Source organism: Phyllostomus discolor, chromosome 6 (assembly GCF_004126475.2).
Source record: "Phyllostomus discolor isolate MPI-MPIP mPhyDis1 chromosome 6, mPhyDis1.pri.v3, whole genome shotgun sequence".
In the NCBI taxonomy this organism is placed as follows: Eukaryota; Metazoa; Chordata; class Mammalia; order Chiroptera; family Phyllostomidae; genus Phyllostomus; species Phyllostomus discolor.
Window position 1 is genome coordinate 16,751,936 of NC_040908.2, and position 17,858 is coordinate 16,769,793.

The window sequence follows — 17,858 nt, forward strand, 5'->3', positions numbered from 1 at the left end:
CTGTCAGTCTTCCCAGAGAGCATGGTCCCCCAGAGCTGTTTGCTGCAACACAGGAATAGACATTTTACATATCAGAAACCATCCTGTGGGCAGTTTAACAGGAGCATGAGCATAAGATACATCAGTGGTGGTGGTGCAATTCATTTTCACGCCTGCTGAGAACATAAGACAGTTTTAGTACAGGTGACACAAGGTGCACACTCTCTAGCTGGGGTACATTAGTGACCTTTAAGGAAAAACATTTCCCTGTCCTTTATAGTTACCACTGGTCCCCAATTATAAATATCAGAGTAGGGCATTTTCTTTTCAATATCATCAAACACAGTATAATTTATAAGGCTTTCTAAAGGAGTACAGACACTTATAAGACATGAAGTAAAACTTTTGTTCAACAAGTTCCTACTGCAAAGTAAAAGTTAGAAATATTCAGAACAATTTTGCTAAATATACCCAAATATTTTCATCTTGTTTGAATGGAATAAGTTGTCTATAACAAGGCTTTAAACAGGAGGTAAAGAAAAGAACATAAGTCATTGTTTTTCAAAGATGACTTTCAGATCTTCTTCCAGTGCTTTCTTTCTCCTGGTGTGATGAGTCCAAGGTTTCATTTCCGTCAGTTTCACCGTGGTGGGGGTGGTGAGGAGTAGTCCCAAGGTCCAGTCCACTTTCCTCCTAGTTGGGTTTTTGGGGATGCTGTCATCCAAATCTTGAGTAGCATTTTGTCTGCAGGCTCAAAGGAATGCAGCAAACCTGTGGGAGAAAAGTCTCTAATACAGGCGAGGTCATTCATCACAGCTAAGGTCTGATTTAAATGTTGTACATAATTTTTTTTACCTTCAGGGTTTTTATCTATACACATATCTCTCACACCGATTGTGACCTGAAATGGCTACCTGTACACAATTTTATAGGGACTCAACTGAATCCCACTTCGAGGAGCCACCCTTATCCTGAGCAGGGCAATAACAGGTACAGCTTGATCCCAATGAAGATGAACTTCTTGACAGTTTGGCTACATTTTTCTTGAAGGTGTGGTTCATCTTCTCTATCTTCCCAGAAGCCTGAGGTCTGCATGCCATGTGGAGTCTCCACTTGATTCCTAAAATGTACCAACCTCCTGTGTAATTTCCGAAACAAAGGCAGGTCCGTTAACAATCTGGATGCTGCCAGGGAGGCCAAAGTGAGAGATTATTTCCTTTAGTAAAGCTTTCACTGTCTCTACAGATTTCTCTATTTTAGTAGGACAAGCTTCTATCCATCCTGGAAAAGGTGCCAACAAAGACTAACAAATATTTCCACTCTCAGACCCTTGGCATCTGAGTAAAGTCTATTTGCCAGTCCTCAAGTGGGCACTGTCTTGGTATTGCTTTCTTTTTCCTTTGATGGGGTTCTGTTTTGGGGTTGTTCTCCTGGCACATAACACATCTAGCAACTACTTTTCTTACGGCTTTAGAAATTCCAGGACCTGTGAGCCACAGTTTGACATAGGTGGTTAATGAGTCTTTTCCACAGTGTGTGGCCTCGTGCAAATGCTTTATGACAGGCTCTACTAAATGTTCAGGAAAACAGTATAGCTCCTTTCTTATTCTTTTTCTCTTGGCTATCAGGGCCTTCTTCATTAAAACCCCGTCCCTTAACTTTCTCTAAGTCTGCAGTCGAATATCTAGGGTCCAATTTTGACAAGTCCAGAACAAGTACCAATGGCATTATAAATATTCCTTTAGCAGCCTCTTTTATTGCCTGTTCGGCCAGATTGCTTTCTCTAGCCACTTTAGTGTCCTCTTTCTGATGCCCTGGGCAGTGCATAACTGCCACCTGTAAAGGTACCTGAACAGCCTTTAATAATTTTAAAATTTCTGCTGCATGCTTAATCTCCTTTTTTATTTGGAGGTTAACAGTTGTCTTCCCAGATGAAGCCATGTGCATGCAAAATCAGGAAAGCTTACCTTGAGTTGATACACACATTCACTCTCTTTCCATGAGACAATTCCAGTGCCCTTGTCAATGCAGTCAGCTCAGCTTTCTGAGCAGAGGTTACTGGTGCAAGGCCTTGGCCTCCACTACTCCTTGAAGAGTCACAACTGCATATCCAGCCTCTCCGCTTCCTTTGTCCATATAACTGCTTCCATCTGTACAGAGAGTCCAGTCTGCTTCTTCTAAAAGATGGTCCTGCAAATCAATTCTGCTAGAATACACTTCATCAGTTATTTCAGCACAGTCATGTACCAGTGCAGCCAAGTCAGGGTCTGGGAGAAGAAAGGCAGAAATTACTTTACCTACAATTTTGAGGGAGACGTTGGGATTGTCGAGAAGAAAGGGCTTGGTACCTGCCCATTCTTTCAGCAGTCAGCCACGTATTTCCCTTTTGCTCCAGCAGGCTCAGCACTTGCTGCGACACATAACTGGCACAGGCTGCCCAAAGGCAAACTTTTTCAGCTTCCTCCAAGAGCTCACAGGTGGCTGCCATTCTCAAGCAGGTTGGCTACCCCTGGACAATGTTATTTAATTTCCTTGACAATTATGCGATGGGCTGCAAATGTCACTAAGCACTTGAGTAATGAATTCTAGGGCAATGCCCTGTTTCTCACACACATATCATTGAAAGAGTTTCAGTAGGTTTGAAAGCCCCAAGGCTGGTGCTAAAGCCAGGTGCACCTTCAGGGACTCAGAAGCCTGAGTGCACCCCTTTGTCCACTCTAAAGGGCTATATTCTGGTCCCTTCAGAGCCTCACACAGTGGATTAGCAGCGAGCCCAAAGTTTGGAATTCAACTGTGGCAGTCCCTTGCTATCCTCAGGAATCTCCTTAACTGTTTTTCAGTGTTGGGAGGAGTCCTCTGTGGACTTTTGTTGCACGGCCTGCACCATACTCAGACTTTCTGCTCAGGGATGCCTTTCCCCATTCTCTCAAGGAGGCATCTCTTATATGCAGGGATAGGGACAGAGACAATACAGGACTAGGAGGAGCAAAGCAAGACAGTGAGAGGGGACGATGTGAGAGCAGTGGGAAGGAAAGGGGTGAAACGACTCTTGCTGGTGGGCCATGAGACGGTGGTGCCACAGGGTTCTGGATCAAGAACTGGAGGTCTGATGGTGCTGGGGACCACGGGAGGCCTGCCGCCCGGCACGGAATACTGACAGGAACCGGGAGAAGTGAGCTGCGGACCTCTGTACTTTTTTGTTTCGGAGGACAGTGCTTCTGATCAGCGTGTTCCGAGACTGGCCTGACTGGGCAAAGCGGGGAAGGAAGGACTGTGTGTGTTTGTGGGTGTTTTAAGGGACTTTGAGATTTTAACGGCGACCTTCGGGCATTACTCTAAACCTGTATAACTTTTGAATAAATAGTTCCTTTCCTCTTCACCAAACTCTGGCATCGAGAGCCATAATTCCTAACACCTGGCAGTGGGCAAAGACGAACTTGTCCAGAAGGACCCCGGGAAAGGGGGCTTGTTTTGGTAACAGTATCTGGGACCCCCATGGGCTCATTCGGTAACACTATCATTGCTTTAAAATTACTGGGTAAATTGGATATTCACATGGAAAAAAATTACCCCTATTTCACACCATACACAGAAATCATTCCCAGGTGGATTATAGATCTAAATATAAAAAGCAAAACAATAAAACTTCCAGATCATAATGTAAGAGAATTAACCTTAGGGGTAGGCAAAGATTTCTTAAACAAGATACAAATAGCGCTAACCAAAATGAAAAAAATAATATATTGATCTACACTGAAATTAGAAACTGCTGTGCTCCAAAATGCAACATTGATAGAAGAAAAGGTATTATATATAAGTGAAAAATGAGCTTATCCAGATTATATAAATAACTTTTGCAAACCAATTATACAAGCAACTCAATTAAAAAATGGAGCAAAAGACTTGAATAGGCACTTCACAAAAGAGCTATCCAAATGGCCAATAAACATATACGAGTTTCTTAAACTCATTAGCGACCCAGGGAATGCACATTAGAAACACAGCACGACACAGCTGCGCCACTTCCGGAACGGTCAAAACGTCAGGAGCCGACTACACACAGTGTCAGTGCGTCTGTGAAGGGCCCGAACCCCTCACACACTGCTGGTGGGCCTGTGTACCGGCAGAACTATTGTAAAAAGTGGCAAAATACACTAGAGTTGAACACACTCATACTTTATAACCAAGCACTTCCACTTTGGGGTATATGCTCAAAAGAAAGGCCTGCACGTATGTACTGTGAGACACACACAAAAACACTCCCAGCAGAACTGTCCATGGTAGTCCCAAACAGAATCAACCCTAGTGATAATCAGTCAAAGAATGGGTAAGGACATTTTGGTATATTCATAACAGGAAATATTACACAACAGAAGTGAACAAGTTACTGCTATACACACACATAATGATGGACAAAAGAAGCCAGACTTGGAAGAGGACACACTGCATGACTCCATTTACATAAGATTAAAATAGAGGCACAGTAAATCCGTGGTGTTACAGGTGAGCCCTCCAGGTGCCGGCCAATTCCATTTCTAGCCGTGGAAGATGAGTGGTTCACAGATGTGTTCAACGAAGGGGCATACCAAAGTAGGGGGCCACGGGAGTGGCCAGCCCCGTGGAGAGGACTCTTTCATCACTGACACTGTTCAGAATAGCCAAAGGGTAATGATCCTTTAAAGCAGAATGACTGCTTTTCTTTTGTTTTTAAATTCTCTACAGACAGTAAACCTCCCTTATCGCCTGAACCTCAGTGGACGATTCCCCCACCACCCCCGCACACTACAATTTGTCAGGCTTAGGGTTTGTACAACATCAGTATGTATGCTACACTCAACAGAAACATTTATTTTTAATTGTTAACGGCAACACAAACACTTCCAGACCATATGTGATCACACAAATGTGATCTATCACTTCTAAACCAGAAAACATCACAGTAACATAAAAGATAACCTGAATTCATTTCATGACGGCGGCTGACTCCGAGAAGGGTGGAGAACGGGACTTCAACTTTGTACGTGTACGATGGGCAATGTGTGGTGCGCGGCCCACCCGGACGAAAGTCCTTTCTCTGGGAGGTATGAGTGAAGGCACAAACGGAAACATCACGTAACACAGGCACAAAGAAAAGGTTTCACCCAAAACTACACAAGAAAAGAGAGTCAATAAAAAACACCCAAGGAGCCCCATTCTCCCATCCTCCTTCAGAGGCTCAGAGGCCAAGGCACATGCCCGGGAGGAGCTCAGAGAAAAGAATGTGGCGTTGAGGAGAGCCTGGCGCCGGATACTCCTGTCTGCAAGGTCTGAGCTCACCCAGAAGGCAAAAAGACCTGGTAGCCTGGAGCTGGGAGGTGCTGAAGTCAGTCCAGACCCAGGCAGGGTCGGCCTCAGGGGTGAGTAGTGCCGCAGCGGAAGTGAGAGAGACAGAACGTCAGGGCCTCTGCCAGCCCCCAGTACTGCCTGCCTGGGCTGTGGGGACCCGAGAGGAAAGAGCCAGGCAAGGGGATCCGCCTCCAAACAGGAAAAGCGAAGCGCACCGAGCCACAGTGTTTCAAATCCACAGGGTAAGTTGATGACGATCATTCTAGTCCTCAGGGCACTTTGTAGTTTTAGAGTTCACAAAGGCTGTTACTCCTTTTCTCATAATAAAAATAATAAATACTTATTAATGAAATTGGGAAAATAAAGGAAGAGGAAAAACTACTTACAGATTTTCATGCTTAAGATTTTTACATCAGACTTCATGTTCTACAAATTAGTTCTTTTCCTTTTTATTGTTTACAAATTACTTTTGTTGGGCTTTTACTTCTTTATTAAGTTGTAATCACACCAAATATACAAATTTGTATAGCAGGGATTATGATACTCATTTTAAAGATAAATAATCCGAGGTTCAAAGAAGTTAAATAATTTGTCCAAAAACACAGGGCTGGGTGAAAAGCCTGAGTCTGGAACCTAAAAATCCTGACACTGTTCTCTTTTTTGATGAATTTGAGAAACAAGGAGAATCTCACACTTCACTGTCAACCTCCAGCAGGTGATTTCCTCTCTCATCTGTCCTTCCCGTCAGGAAAGTAGAAAACACAAAATTTCAACCACAAAGGAGCTCCGAAGCTGCTGTGGAGGGTGGGACCCCAGGCTGCTGTGGGTGGGAATGAGGGGGGGGCTGCAGCTCACGGCCACTGTGTGTTTCTTCCCTGGGACAGAGCCTGAGTCGGGGACCTGGCAGAAAACAGATGGCCCCTTCTAAAGTGGGTAAGAAAAGCAAGTTTAATGAAGGTACTGTTTACAAAAGTATGAAAAGAGCTAAGAGGGCTTGCCAAAAATTGATAAAGCATCCTAGGCCTAGAAACATTAGAATGGGAAGCTGAAAATAGCTGGGGCTTTGGGAAAGGAACTCAGCCCTACACAAACCGTTGCCGACAGACGGAGAGCCGGGGAGCAAGCACCCAGCTCTCCTCCCTTGCTCTGAATTCCTTCCACTGTCTCCAGGACACTGGAATCAACCAGAAGCCAGAGGGCAAAGGGACTGGACAAAGCATCAAGGGGCAGCATGAAAAAGGCAAGACATTGCATCTGGAGGGCCAAGAAAAGATATTCAGGATGGACTTTCATGTTTCCCTAAAATTGGAGGCAAAACAGAAGGTGTCCCTAAAATAATGATTTAAAGAAATGACACATCAGAATGCAGAGATACTAAATGGATCTAAAAGAGGGACAGGCAAACTATAGCCTGCCAGCCAAATCCAACTCAAGGCCTGTTTTTTTGGAAGTGGTATTTTACAGGAAAACTCCCACACCCATTTTTTTATGTATTGTCTGTGGGGCTGCTTTCATGTTACACAACCAAGTTGAATTGTTACGGCAGACACTGTCTGGTCTACAACACTTAAAACAGGAGCATATACTGTGTTCATTGACTGGATGAATTAACATCATTAAAATGTCCATACCGCCCAAAGCAATCTATAGATGCAACACAATCCCTATTAAAATACCAATGACATATTTCACAGATTTAGAGCAAATATTTCAAAAATTTACATGGACCCAAAAACGACCAGGAATAGCCTCAGCAGCCTTGAGAAAGAAGAACAAAGTAGAAGGGATCACGATACCTGACATCAAAATGTATTACAGGGCCACAGTAATCAAAACGGCCTGGTACTGGCATAAGAACAGACTCATAGATCAATGGAGGAGAATAGAGAGCCCAGAAATAAACCCATGTCTCTGTGGTCAATCAATATTTGACAAAGGGGCAGGAGCATAAAATGGAGTAAAAATAGCCTCTTCAACAAATGGTGCTGGGAGAGCTGGAATGGTACATTCAAAAGAATAAAACCAGACACTGACTTACACCATATACCAGGACAAACTCAAAATGGATAAAAGGCTTAAATATAAGTTACAATACCATGAAAGCCCTAGAGGAAAACATAGGCAGTAAAATTTCAAATATCCCACACAGTAATATTTTTATTGATATATCTCCTAGGGCAAGGGAAATCATGAAAAAAATTAATAAATGGGACTAGGTCCAATTAAAAAGCTGCATGGCTAAAGAAAACATTATCAAAATGAAAAGGGAATCAATCATATGGGAAAACATATTTGTTGATGATACCTTAGACAAGGGTTTGATCTCCAAAATATATAAAGAACTCATATGACTCAACAACAGGAAGACAAATAATCCAATTAAAAAATGGGCAAAGAACCTGAACAGGAAATTCTCCAAGGAGGACATACAGAGGACCCATAGGCATATGAAAGGATGCTCAACATCACTAGCCATCAGAGAGATGCAGATCAGAAAAACAACGAGATACCACCTCACGCCAGTCAGAATGGCCATCCTTAACAAATCAACAAACAACAAGTCCTGGCGGGGACGTGGAAAAAAGGAACCCTAGTGCACTGTTGGTGGGAATGCAAACTAGTGTGGAATACAGTATAGAATTTCCTCAAAAAACTGAAAATGGAACTGCCTTTTGATCCAGTGATTCCACTGCTGGGATTATACCCTAAGAATCCTGAAACACCAATCCAAAAGAACCTGTACATCCCTATGTTCATAGCAGCACTATTTATAACAGCCAAGTGCTAGAAGCAACCTAAGTACCCATCAGTAAATGACTGTATCAAAAAACTGTGGGACATTTACACAATGGAATTCTACACAGCAGAAAGAAAGAAGGAACTCCTTACCTTTCTCAACAGCATGGTTGGAGCTGGAGAGTATTATGCTCAGTGAAATAAGCCAGGCAGCAAAAGACAAATGCCGTGTGATCTCACCTATAAGAGGAGCATAATGAACAAAACAAACAAATGAGAAAAATAGAACCAGAGGCATGGAAACAAGGAACAGACTGACAATGACCAGAGGGAGAGGGGGTGGGGACAAGGGTGGAAAGAAGGGGAAAGGACTAGTAAAGGAACATGTATAAGTGACCCACGGACATGGACAACAGGGCGGGGACTGACTGTGGGAACAGGAGGCAGGGAGAGCAGTGGGGGAAAATTGGAACAACTGTAATAGAACAACGATAAAAAAATAAAGCCCATTATAGACATAAAAAATAAAATAAAAATTAAAAAAACTTAAAATATTTACTATCTGGCCCTTTACAGAAAAAGTCTGTTGACTTTTTCTTTTCCGTAAGAATCACATTCATTGCACATTCACTGTACAACTCTTTATGCAATGCTTATTATACGCCAGATACCGTCATAGGCATTGGGGGTACAGTAGTAAACAAAAATAAAAAACTATCCCTGTGGTACTTGTAGAGGAAGACAGATACTAAGGAAAATAAATACGTAAATTACATCAAATATAAAAATTGATGAATGCTATAAAAAGAGCGTAAGGGGATAGGAAGTGATAGTGAGTGGGGGAGAGGCTGCAATATAATGCATGTTACATTTTATCTAGATCACCTCGCTGAACCCCGACATAATGCAGTAAGGCAATCAGGAGTGTTGCAGTAAGGCAAAACAACTTCTCAGGTAAGAATGAAAATGAGACTCACAAACTGGACAAAGACTACATGGCTAACCAATGCTTTTGTTGGGATTTGAATTTACATCTGTCTGCTCTGAAGCCCTTGTTTGTACAACAATTATGCCAACCCCTGAAACTGAGGGCATTGAATCATAAAAGTAAAGTGACTTCTGATAAATTTTCTCCTTTGATGCCAAGAGGTAGCCAAAGCTAGTTATCTTCATTCTCTTCAGCATGACTTGCCTGAGCTCATAATTAGTTATCAGCCAAGCAAGGCTTAGAATTCTTCCGGACAAACCCAGACATTTAATCTACAATAATTAAACTGAATTCTTAGCAGGAAACGTTTTGAGGAGTTGACTGGAATCAAGAAAAGCTAAACACGAATGGGAAACAGAGAAAGCAAAGGAACACTTTTGGCACAATAAACTAGGTTGCTCAGTGATGCAATTAAGCAGATGAATACAGAACGACAGTGCTATGAAACACATGTCACAGAAGACAGAGTGAGGAGTCTAACAACATCACAGCTATCAGCTTACCCAAGTCAGTCAGCTGACAGTACGTATCATCAGTTTTTCTCCCCTCTTCCGAAGGCCAGATTACAATCACTTTGACATAAAGGATATAGGTCTGGGTTGTAGAGGAGAGTGATAAATATCCGGGATACATAACAAAAAGCAACTTTTTTTTTTTACAAAAAGCAATTTGTATGTCTATTTCAAGATGGCAGCATCTCTTGATTTTGGATGGAATGGCCTGGGGAGCACTAAGCAGGAAGCCCTGGGTCATAAAGAGCCTGTCATTGATTCTCCCCGCAGTTAATGACGTCCCCCGGGGTAGGAAAACTACTTAATTTCAGTGCCAAGATTCAGCGTCTTATCCTGACTGTGGTGATTCAACAGCCCCCAGTGAGGGTGAATCACAGGAAGAGTTAGAAGGCTGAATGTGGCCCTGGAGCCTAGGCAGTCATCATGCTCACGGACATCACCTGGCATTTACATCAGCCAAGTCTTGGGCCCTGGGAACAAACAGCTCCAGCATCATCCCATCTGGTCACCATGATTCCAGCCAGGGTGGTTTGGTTCTTGCCCTCAGAGTCAGGACACACCAAGGTTGGGACTGCCCTTTGGACACACGTAGAAAGGGATAGTTCTAGGGACCAAACAGAGTCATGAAACAAATGTATGTCCCTGAATGCCCTCCAAATATTTGAATCCAAGAAGGAGAGACAAAAACTTCAATAAGAGCTGAATTAAATATTAAATAACAAACTAAGTGACATACTAGTAAATCATCTCTAGATAACAAGATTTACAGCGAATGGGAAGAACAGAATGGGATCTTTATAATACAGTGTATCTTGCCTGGGCAGAGGCAGTTTCTTAAAATAGCTGCATCAAGCCAGGCAACAGCCACACTCCCCTGGCACTTGTAATAGTTACCTCCATAACAGACTTCTTAAAGATGCTGCCCTACCCACAGGCTAGGAGTAAACACCAGCTCCCAGGTGCCTCAACGCCCCCCCCCCCCCAACCCAATGACCAGCAATACTACATAAGGACAGTAAGGAACCAAGCTGGGGGTTGTGTAGGTTAAGAGGCTCTACCTTGGGAGGCCAGGATGGACTCTGAGCAAATAGATGTAGGAGCAGACGCTCAGAAAGTCAGAGAAAGCGGGCCACACAGCCCCAGAGGCGGGAACAGAGCAGACTGGTAGCATTCAGTTCCTCTGAGCCCAGTGAGGAGCCAGGTTCCATTATCCAGAGTTCCCCTAGGGCTCGCGCTTGTTTGAATGATTTCTTTTCCTTGAAATGGAACAATTCTGGACTAAAGATTTTTGTCCTGTTATAGTAGCCAGACTAGGCCCCAGATGGAGTTGCTCATGCTAAGCCCCCAGCTGGGAAACCAAAACTTAACAAAGTTTCTATGCTCATCTCTCCCACAAAAGGCAGGCCCAGGTCACCCAGTGAGTACTGGCTGCTCAGCACACATTACCTGACCTGCTTCCAAGCCATCCTCCTTGCTCCATAAGAAGGTAGCCCTGCTCAAACCACTCCACAAATGCCCAGTGTAACTTTCCTGTTCCTGCTCACTTTGGTCTATGAAAATCTCTTTCCTTACATAGCTCCTTTCTGTCTGCTAGGTTGGGTGCTGCCCCATTCACGAATTGCTGAAGAAAAGCCTACTAATCAGTAAATTGTCTGTGAAAATTTTATTTTAACAGTCCTCTGCTATCCTTTGTAGGTTTTACAGATAAGGGAAAGAGGTTGATTGGCTTCTTTTTAGGGGGAAAAAAAGGAAGTATACCGGAACTTCTGTCCCAGAGTCAGTGGGTCTGAGTCCATGAACAGGTTCTGCACTATGCCACAATGTGCCTTTGGACAAGTCACAACCCCTCTCCCGGTGTTGGTTTCCTCGTTAATAAAAACACCAAGAGTCTCCATGAACTCATCCTAGAAGTTCTTGCAGGTAATAATAGGGTTTCATAATACCACATATCACCAAAACCCTAATAGGAAGTACACATTCTTCCAGTAAGAGGGTGCAGAGCCCACCCCTCCTCTCCGTGCACAGCTCCGTAGAGCACTGCTCATGCACCAGCTCTAGGCACCTGGCTGTTGCCCTCATCAGACTCGTGAGCTCCCTGAAGGGAGTAGCTGTGTCCAGTGCACACCATATGAGAAATGAAAACACTCTGCCAGACAAGCTCCAGAAGCAGAGGTGAATGTTCAAACCAGTGCATCTTCGAGTAGAAAACAGCCTCAGGAAGTAGCCTCAGACACCGTCTAAGACACTCACATTAGGAGAACCTTAGGCTTCATTTTCTTCATTTGTCAAGGGAGAGGCATGGTCGCTTTCCAGCGCTGTGTTTCGGTTTTCTGCAGCTGTGTGACAAACTGCCACAAACCTAAGAGCTCAAAACCAGACCCACAGCTCTGCAGGCGAAACGCCAGGCCGGTATGGGTGGGTTCTCTACTCAGGATATCACAGGCTGGAATCAAGGTATCAGCCAGAGAAAACTCTGCTTTTAAAAGAGCCCATGTGATTAGACGAGGACCATCCAGATCATCTTAAGGTCCACTGACTAGTTAAGTGAATTATAACTGCAAAATCCCCTTGCCATATCAGATACATAAGCACAAGAGCAACATAATGGGTGACGGTTATGGGGGCCACCTTAGAATTCTGCGGCCACACTCTGCTACTGTATTTCAATACTTTTTCTCCTTCTTTCACCATTTTCTCATCAATTACTGGTGGGTGAAGATACCAGCCTCCCTCACTTCGTTTGGCCTGACCAACATTATGGGGTAATGTCAGTGTGTCTTATGCATCTGTGAATGTTAGTTGTTAAATGAGTATAAAGTATCATTACTTGAAAGTAAAGGAGAGAAGAAACATCTCTGAATTTTATGAAAAATAGATTTCTATCCTCTGAGCTCCTGAATAACAGTAACAACAATGAAAAACACTCTCACCCTAAAGATTTTGGAATTATGTTTTTCAAAGTATTTCCTACTGAACATGAATCCTACCAGGATCCCCCTAATAAAGAGGCTCCATTGACGAACTGACTTTTAAAATGCCGCACTGCGTATCCCCAACCTCTGCCCACCCTACTCTATCCACCCCCGCGGTAGAGTAGCTTCCAATGCACTGTAATACCAAAATGTGAAAAACTAGTTAGTAAATACATTTGGTCACAAATCCCTCTTATCTCTTATTTTTTTAATTTGTTCAGACCTTTTACAACTAGATGATCATCAGCCCCGTGAGAACACAGATTTTGTTTGGTTCCCCGCTGTAATCCTAGTTCTGTACTAGAGCTGGGTACGCAGTCACGGTTTAATAAGTGGTCACTGAGAATATGAATGAGCCAGTATTCTAGTGCACGCGTTTTGGGAACCGCTCACCTGGACTCATTACATAAGAGGTAGTCCAGACGACTGAGGCTGGTCTGTTCCAAAGATGGGAAAGAAGAGTGGCCTGAACTCCACCAACGTTGGTTTCACTGCGGCTGACTGCCAGACCAGGAAATCAAGCAGCACGCAGTTGTTCACAAGACCCAGGGTACGGGTGAGTTAGTGCAGCTCTCCATGGGCACTCCCAGAGAGGTGGTCTGTGCGCCCCGCAGAGTCTACTCGGGTTAGAGCAAGCCTTCTCAACTTCAGTGTGCATAGGGACCACCTGGGGCTCTTGTTAAAATGAAGATTCTTACGTAGGTCTAGGGTAGAGATGGAGATTCTGCATGTCTAGTAAGACACTGCATGTCTAGGATGCTGTCAGTCCACGGATTGCACTTTAAGAAGCAAGTCATAGAGGATCCCCGGCACTGGGGGATGTCAGCACTCGTGGGTCCATCCTACAGCTATGGAAGGAAATCCTTGGTGCTCCTCAGTGACACACACTGTCTTTCATTTCTCAGGGTTACCGGTCCCACAATAGACCTGGCCAGGACCCTCCACAGTCATGAAAACAAACTCAGTGTTGTGCTTAGCAAAATGATACTTACCCATGTAGTGTAAATCTTCTGCAGCAGGGGTGTCAAACTCATTTCCACCAGGAACCACATTGGCCTTCCAGATACTTTCTAAGGGCCGAATGTAATTTTGGGACTGTATAAATGTAACTACTCCTTAACTAGGGGCAAGGAGCTCAGCGCTGCCGCCAGGTAGAAACAAGGTGCCAGGCCGGATAAAATGAGGTGGAGGGCTCGATTCAGCCTGTGGGCCTTGTGTTTGCCACCTGTGTTCTACAGCATGATTTTTAATGGTTGCATACTATTCCATGCAGTATCATCTAAACACACAGTAGTTTATTGAATAAAATTCCTAGTGACATTTAGATTGCTCATAGTTTTTCACTATTACATACAAAAGTGTTTTTCTGGTGTTGAGTTGTCTGAGTTCCCTATAAATTTTAGGTATGAACATTTTATGGGATGTGCCATTGACAAACATGTTCTCCCATTCAAGGGGTTGTTTTTTCATGCTATTGATGGTTCCCCGCGATGTGCAAAAATGTTTTCGTTTGATATAGTACTATTTGTTTTTTTCTTGTTTCCCTTGCCCAGGCAGATATGTCAAAAACATATTGCTAAGAGAAATGTCCAAGATTTTACTGCCTATGTTTTCTTCTAGGAGTTTGTGGTTTCGAGTCTTACATTTCAGTCTTTAATCAATTTTGAGTTTATTCTTGTATATTGTCTAAGAAGGTAGGTGGTCTAACTTCTTTCTTTTTTTTTTTTTTGCATGTAACTGTCCAGTCTTCCCAACACTATTTATTGAATAGACTGTCTTTACCTCATTTTATGTTCTTGCTTCCTTCATCATAGGTTAATTGACCACATAAGCATGGGTTTATTTCTGGGCTCTCTATTCAGCTCTGTTGATCCATAGACCTGTTTTTTATGCCTGTACCATGCTGTTTTGAGTAGTATAGCCTTGTAGTATAGTTTGATATGAAGTAGTGTGGTACCTTCCACTTTGTTCTTCTTTTTCAAGATTCTGTTGCTATTTGGGTCTTTTGTGTCTCCACACAAATTGTTAGATTATTTGTTCTAGTTCTGTGAAATACACTATTGGTATTTTGATAGGAATTCCACTGAATCTATAGATGGCCCTGGGTAGCATGGTCTTTCTAATGATGTTAATTTTTCCTATCCATGAGCACAGTATATGCTTCCAATTATTAGTATCTTCTTTAACGTCTTATAATTTTCTGAGTACATGTCTTTTACCTTCTTGGTTAAAATTATTCCTAGATATTTATTTTTATTTTTTGATACACTCATAAATAGGATTGCTTTCTCAGTTTCCCTTTCTGTAGTTCATTACTGGTGTATATAAATGCAACCAATTTATAAATATTAATTTTGTATCCTGCTAAATCACAGAAGTCATTTATTAGTTTTAGTAGTTTTTTGGTGGAATCTTTAGGATTCTCTATATACAGTACCATGCCATCTGCAAATGATGACAGTTTTACTACATTACCACCAGACCAGTATTATGATAAATGTTATATGGTCTTCTTCAAGAAGAAAAAAAGAAGGGAAGGGAAGGAAAGGAAAGGAAAAAGAAAATAGTTGTAAAAAATAAAATTGTGCACTGGCTGGTGTGGTTCAGTGGATTGAGCACCTGCCTGCACCAGCAAACCAAAAGGTTGCTGGTTCAATTCCTACTCAGGACACATGCCTGGGTTGCAGGCCGGGTCCCCATTTGGGGGCATGCGAGAGGCAACCAATTGACTTATCTCTCATACACTGACATTTCTCTCCCTCTTTCTCCCTCCCCCTCTCTGAAAGTAAATAAATAAAATCTTCAAAATAAATAAATTAAATGGCAATAAATATGTACGTAATAATATTCACTTTAAATGTAAATTAATTAAATGTTCCAATTAAAAGTCATAAGGTAGCTGAATGGATAAGAAAATAAGATCCATCTATGCTGTCTACAAGAGACCCACCTAAGAATGAAAGATGCCCTTTACTTCTTTTTTTAAAATTTATTTATTTATTTTTAGAGAGGGAAGGGAGGGAGATAGAGAGAGAGAGAGAGAAACATCAATGTGCGGTTGCTGGGAGTTATGGCCTGCAACCCATGCATGTACCCTGACTGGGAATCAAACCTGCAACACTAAAGATGCCCTTTACTTCTTAATGTAGAAGCTTAGATCATTGATTTTAGACTTTTCTCCTTCTCTAATGGGAGCATTTGAAGCTATTAATTTCCTTCTAATCACTGCTTTAGTGGCACTTTACACATTTTGATACACTACATTTTCATTTTCATTCAGTTCAAAATATATTCTAATTTCCCATGTGAATTCTTCTTTAATCCACAGATTATTTAGAAGTGTTTTGTTTATATTTTCACATATTTAGGAGTTCTTCAAATTCCTCTGTGTTGCTCTATAATTTAATTTCATTGTGGTCCAGTAATTTTAAGTTCCTAAGTAGAGTCATTTATTTCTGTCATGGAAATCAAGAATAACTTTATTATATACAATGAGGAAAATGAGGAGTCCCAGCAAGAATAACCAATTGTTCCAACACCACATAGGGAGAGGCTATTCTTTCACCACTGAGTGACCTTAACACCTGACCTTAAAAATCAATTACCTTAAAAATCAACTGACTATATAAGGATGATCTATTGCAAGGCTCTCAGTTCTGTGCCAATGATATACAAGTCTATCCTACTCTAATACCATGCCGACTTGGTCACTGTACCTTTACAGCCCAGTGACTTTAAGTTTTTAAGTAGAGAGTTCTTCCTCACATGGAAATCAAGAATATCTTTATGTACAAGGAGGAACAGGCAGAGTGCCAGCAAGTTTTAACTCCTACAAATATATGTTCCTTCTAAAACTCACCGAGACCTAACCCTGGCTGGCGTAGCTCAGTGGATTGAGCGCGGGCTGGAAACCAAAGTGTCCCAGGTTCGATTCCCAGACAGGGTACATTCCTGGGTTGCAGGCCAGAACCCCCAGCAACCGCACATTGATCTCTCTCTCTCTCTCTCTCTCTCTCTCTCTCTCCCCCTCCCTTCCCTCTCTAAAAAAAATAAATAAAATCTTTAAAAAAAAAAAAAAACAACTCACTGAGACCTATGAACAGTCTTAAGTAATCCCTGCCCCTGAGATCAGGGAACTGTTACCCAGTCTCGATATCCCCCTTTTTTGGATAAAGCTTTTCCCAAACATTCCAGGAAGAATGGCATCCTCTGGCCTCTCAGATTTGTTTCGAGGTACTTAGTTCCTGTGGTTAGTGTGGTGGCTAAAACCAAGGTGAACCTATAAGGATCCAAATCTTGGCTTTGACTCTCCTGGGGTGTTTTTAGTGAGGTACTACAGCCGATATCACTGCCTTTATGCCCTTCATTCTTGGACATAAGGCATTTGCAACAGATAAAGATAAACAGTTTCTTCCTTATGCCTTACTCAAAGCTTTAACTTTAGTTTCTCTAGTACTTTTAAAATACCAATCTATGCAGCCAGTCTACAGTTAGAGTCCAGAAGACATCATAATATAAAATGTTTTCCATTTTAGGGACCTGATCAAATTTTGTTCAAATTGAGTAAAAACCTTTGTTAACAACCCAAAGCCATTTTAAGCTGACATAAAATAACCTAGAGAAATTCTTCTTCAGAACTTTGAATAGAAGTAAACACGTCTTGCCTCTTCGCACAACCACATGAAAATTATAGCTAAAATATAGAACAATCATCACTCAAACCATCAGAAATCGAGTTGAAAGGAAGTCTGACAACCACAGAATTAAAGAAACCACATCCACCCAGGCTGGTAGGAGGGGCACAGAAGATGTGAAATGAGCTGGTTCCTTACCCATATGTGGTGGATAAAAATTCGGGAGGGGCATCTCTGGAGCGAGGAGTCCCAACCTCACACCAGGCCCCATCCTTAGGGTCCCAAGGCCAGGAAGATAAGTCCCCATAACTTCTGGCTGCAAAAACCAGTGGGACTGAGTCTGTGGAAAAAACTTCTGGAGCCCCCAGCAGTTCCTCTTCAAGAACCCACACATGGACTTACTCAGAACACTCCCTCTGAGCTGTAGCACCAGGGTAACAGCTTGGCACCAGTGGCACACAGGGAGGAACTGAAGTGTCTGGCATCAGGTGAGAGCTGCAGGACAGCTTTCTCCCAGAGAGAAAGGCAAGTAGAGGCCACTGACCCTTTTCTGAACCCTCCCCCAAACACAGCCTTGCCATATCTGAGTCGCCATCAGACGGGTTAACAATGTTTGCCCTGCCCTGGAGATCCCCTGAGGCTCCATCCCACCCAACTTACAGTTGTTAACAGTGGTGTTTCCATATCAATGGCTGGTCTTGACGCAAGCTTC

General features: G+C 42.7%; 1 long non-coding RNA gene across 1 annotated transcript; it reads right to left on the reverse strand.

Annotated features, from left to right (window-relative positions):
• Window positions 1-1,367: 1,367 nt before the first annotated feature.
• Window positions 1,368-2,078, reverse strand: LOC118501501. The gene is made up of 2 exons (XR_004904126.1): window positions 1,947-2,078; window positions 1,368-1,465 (listed from the first exon to the last, which is right to left on the reverse strand). It is a non-coding gene; the product is annotated as an uncharacterized LOC118501501 (long non-coding RNA).
• Between the last annotated feature and the right edge of the window lie 15,780 nt (window positions 2,079-17,858).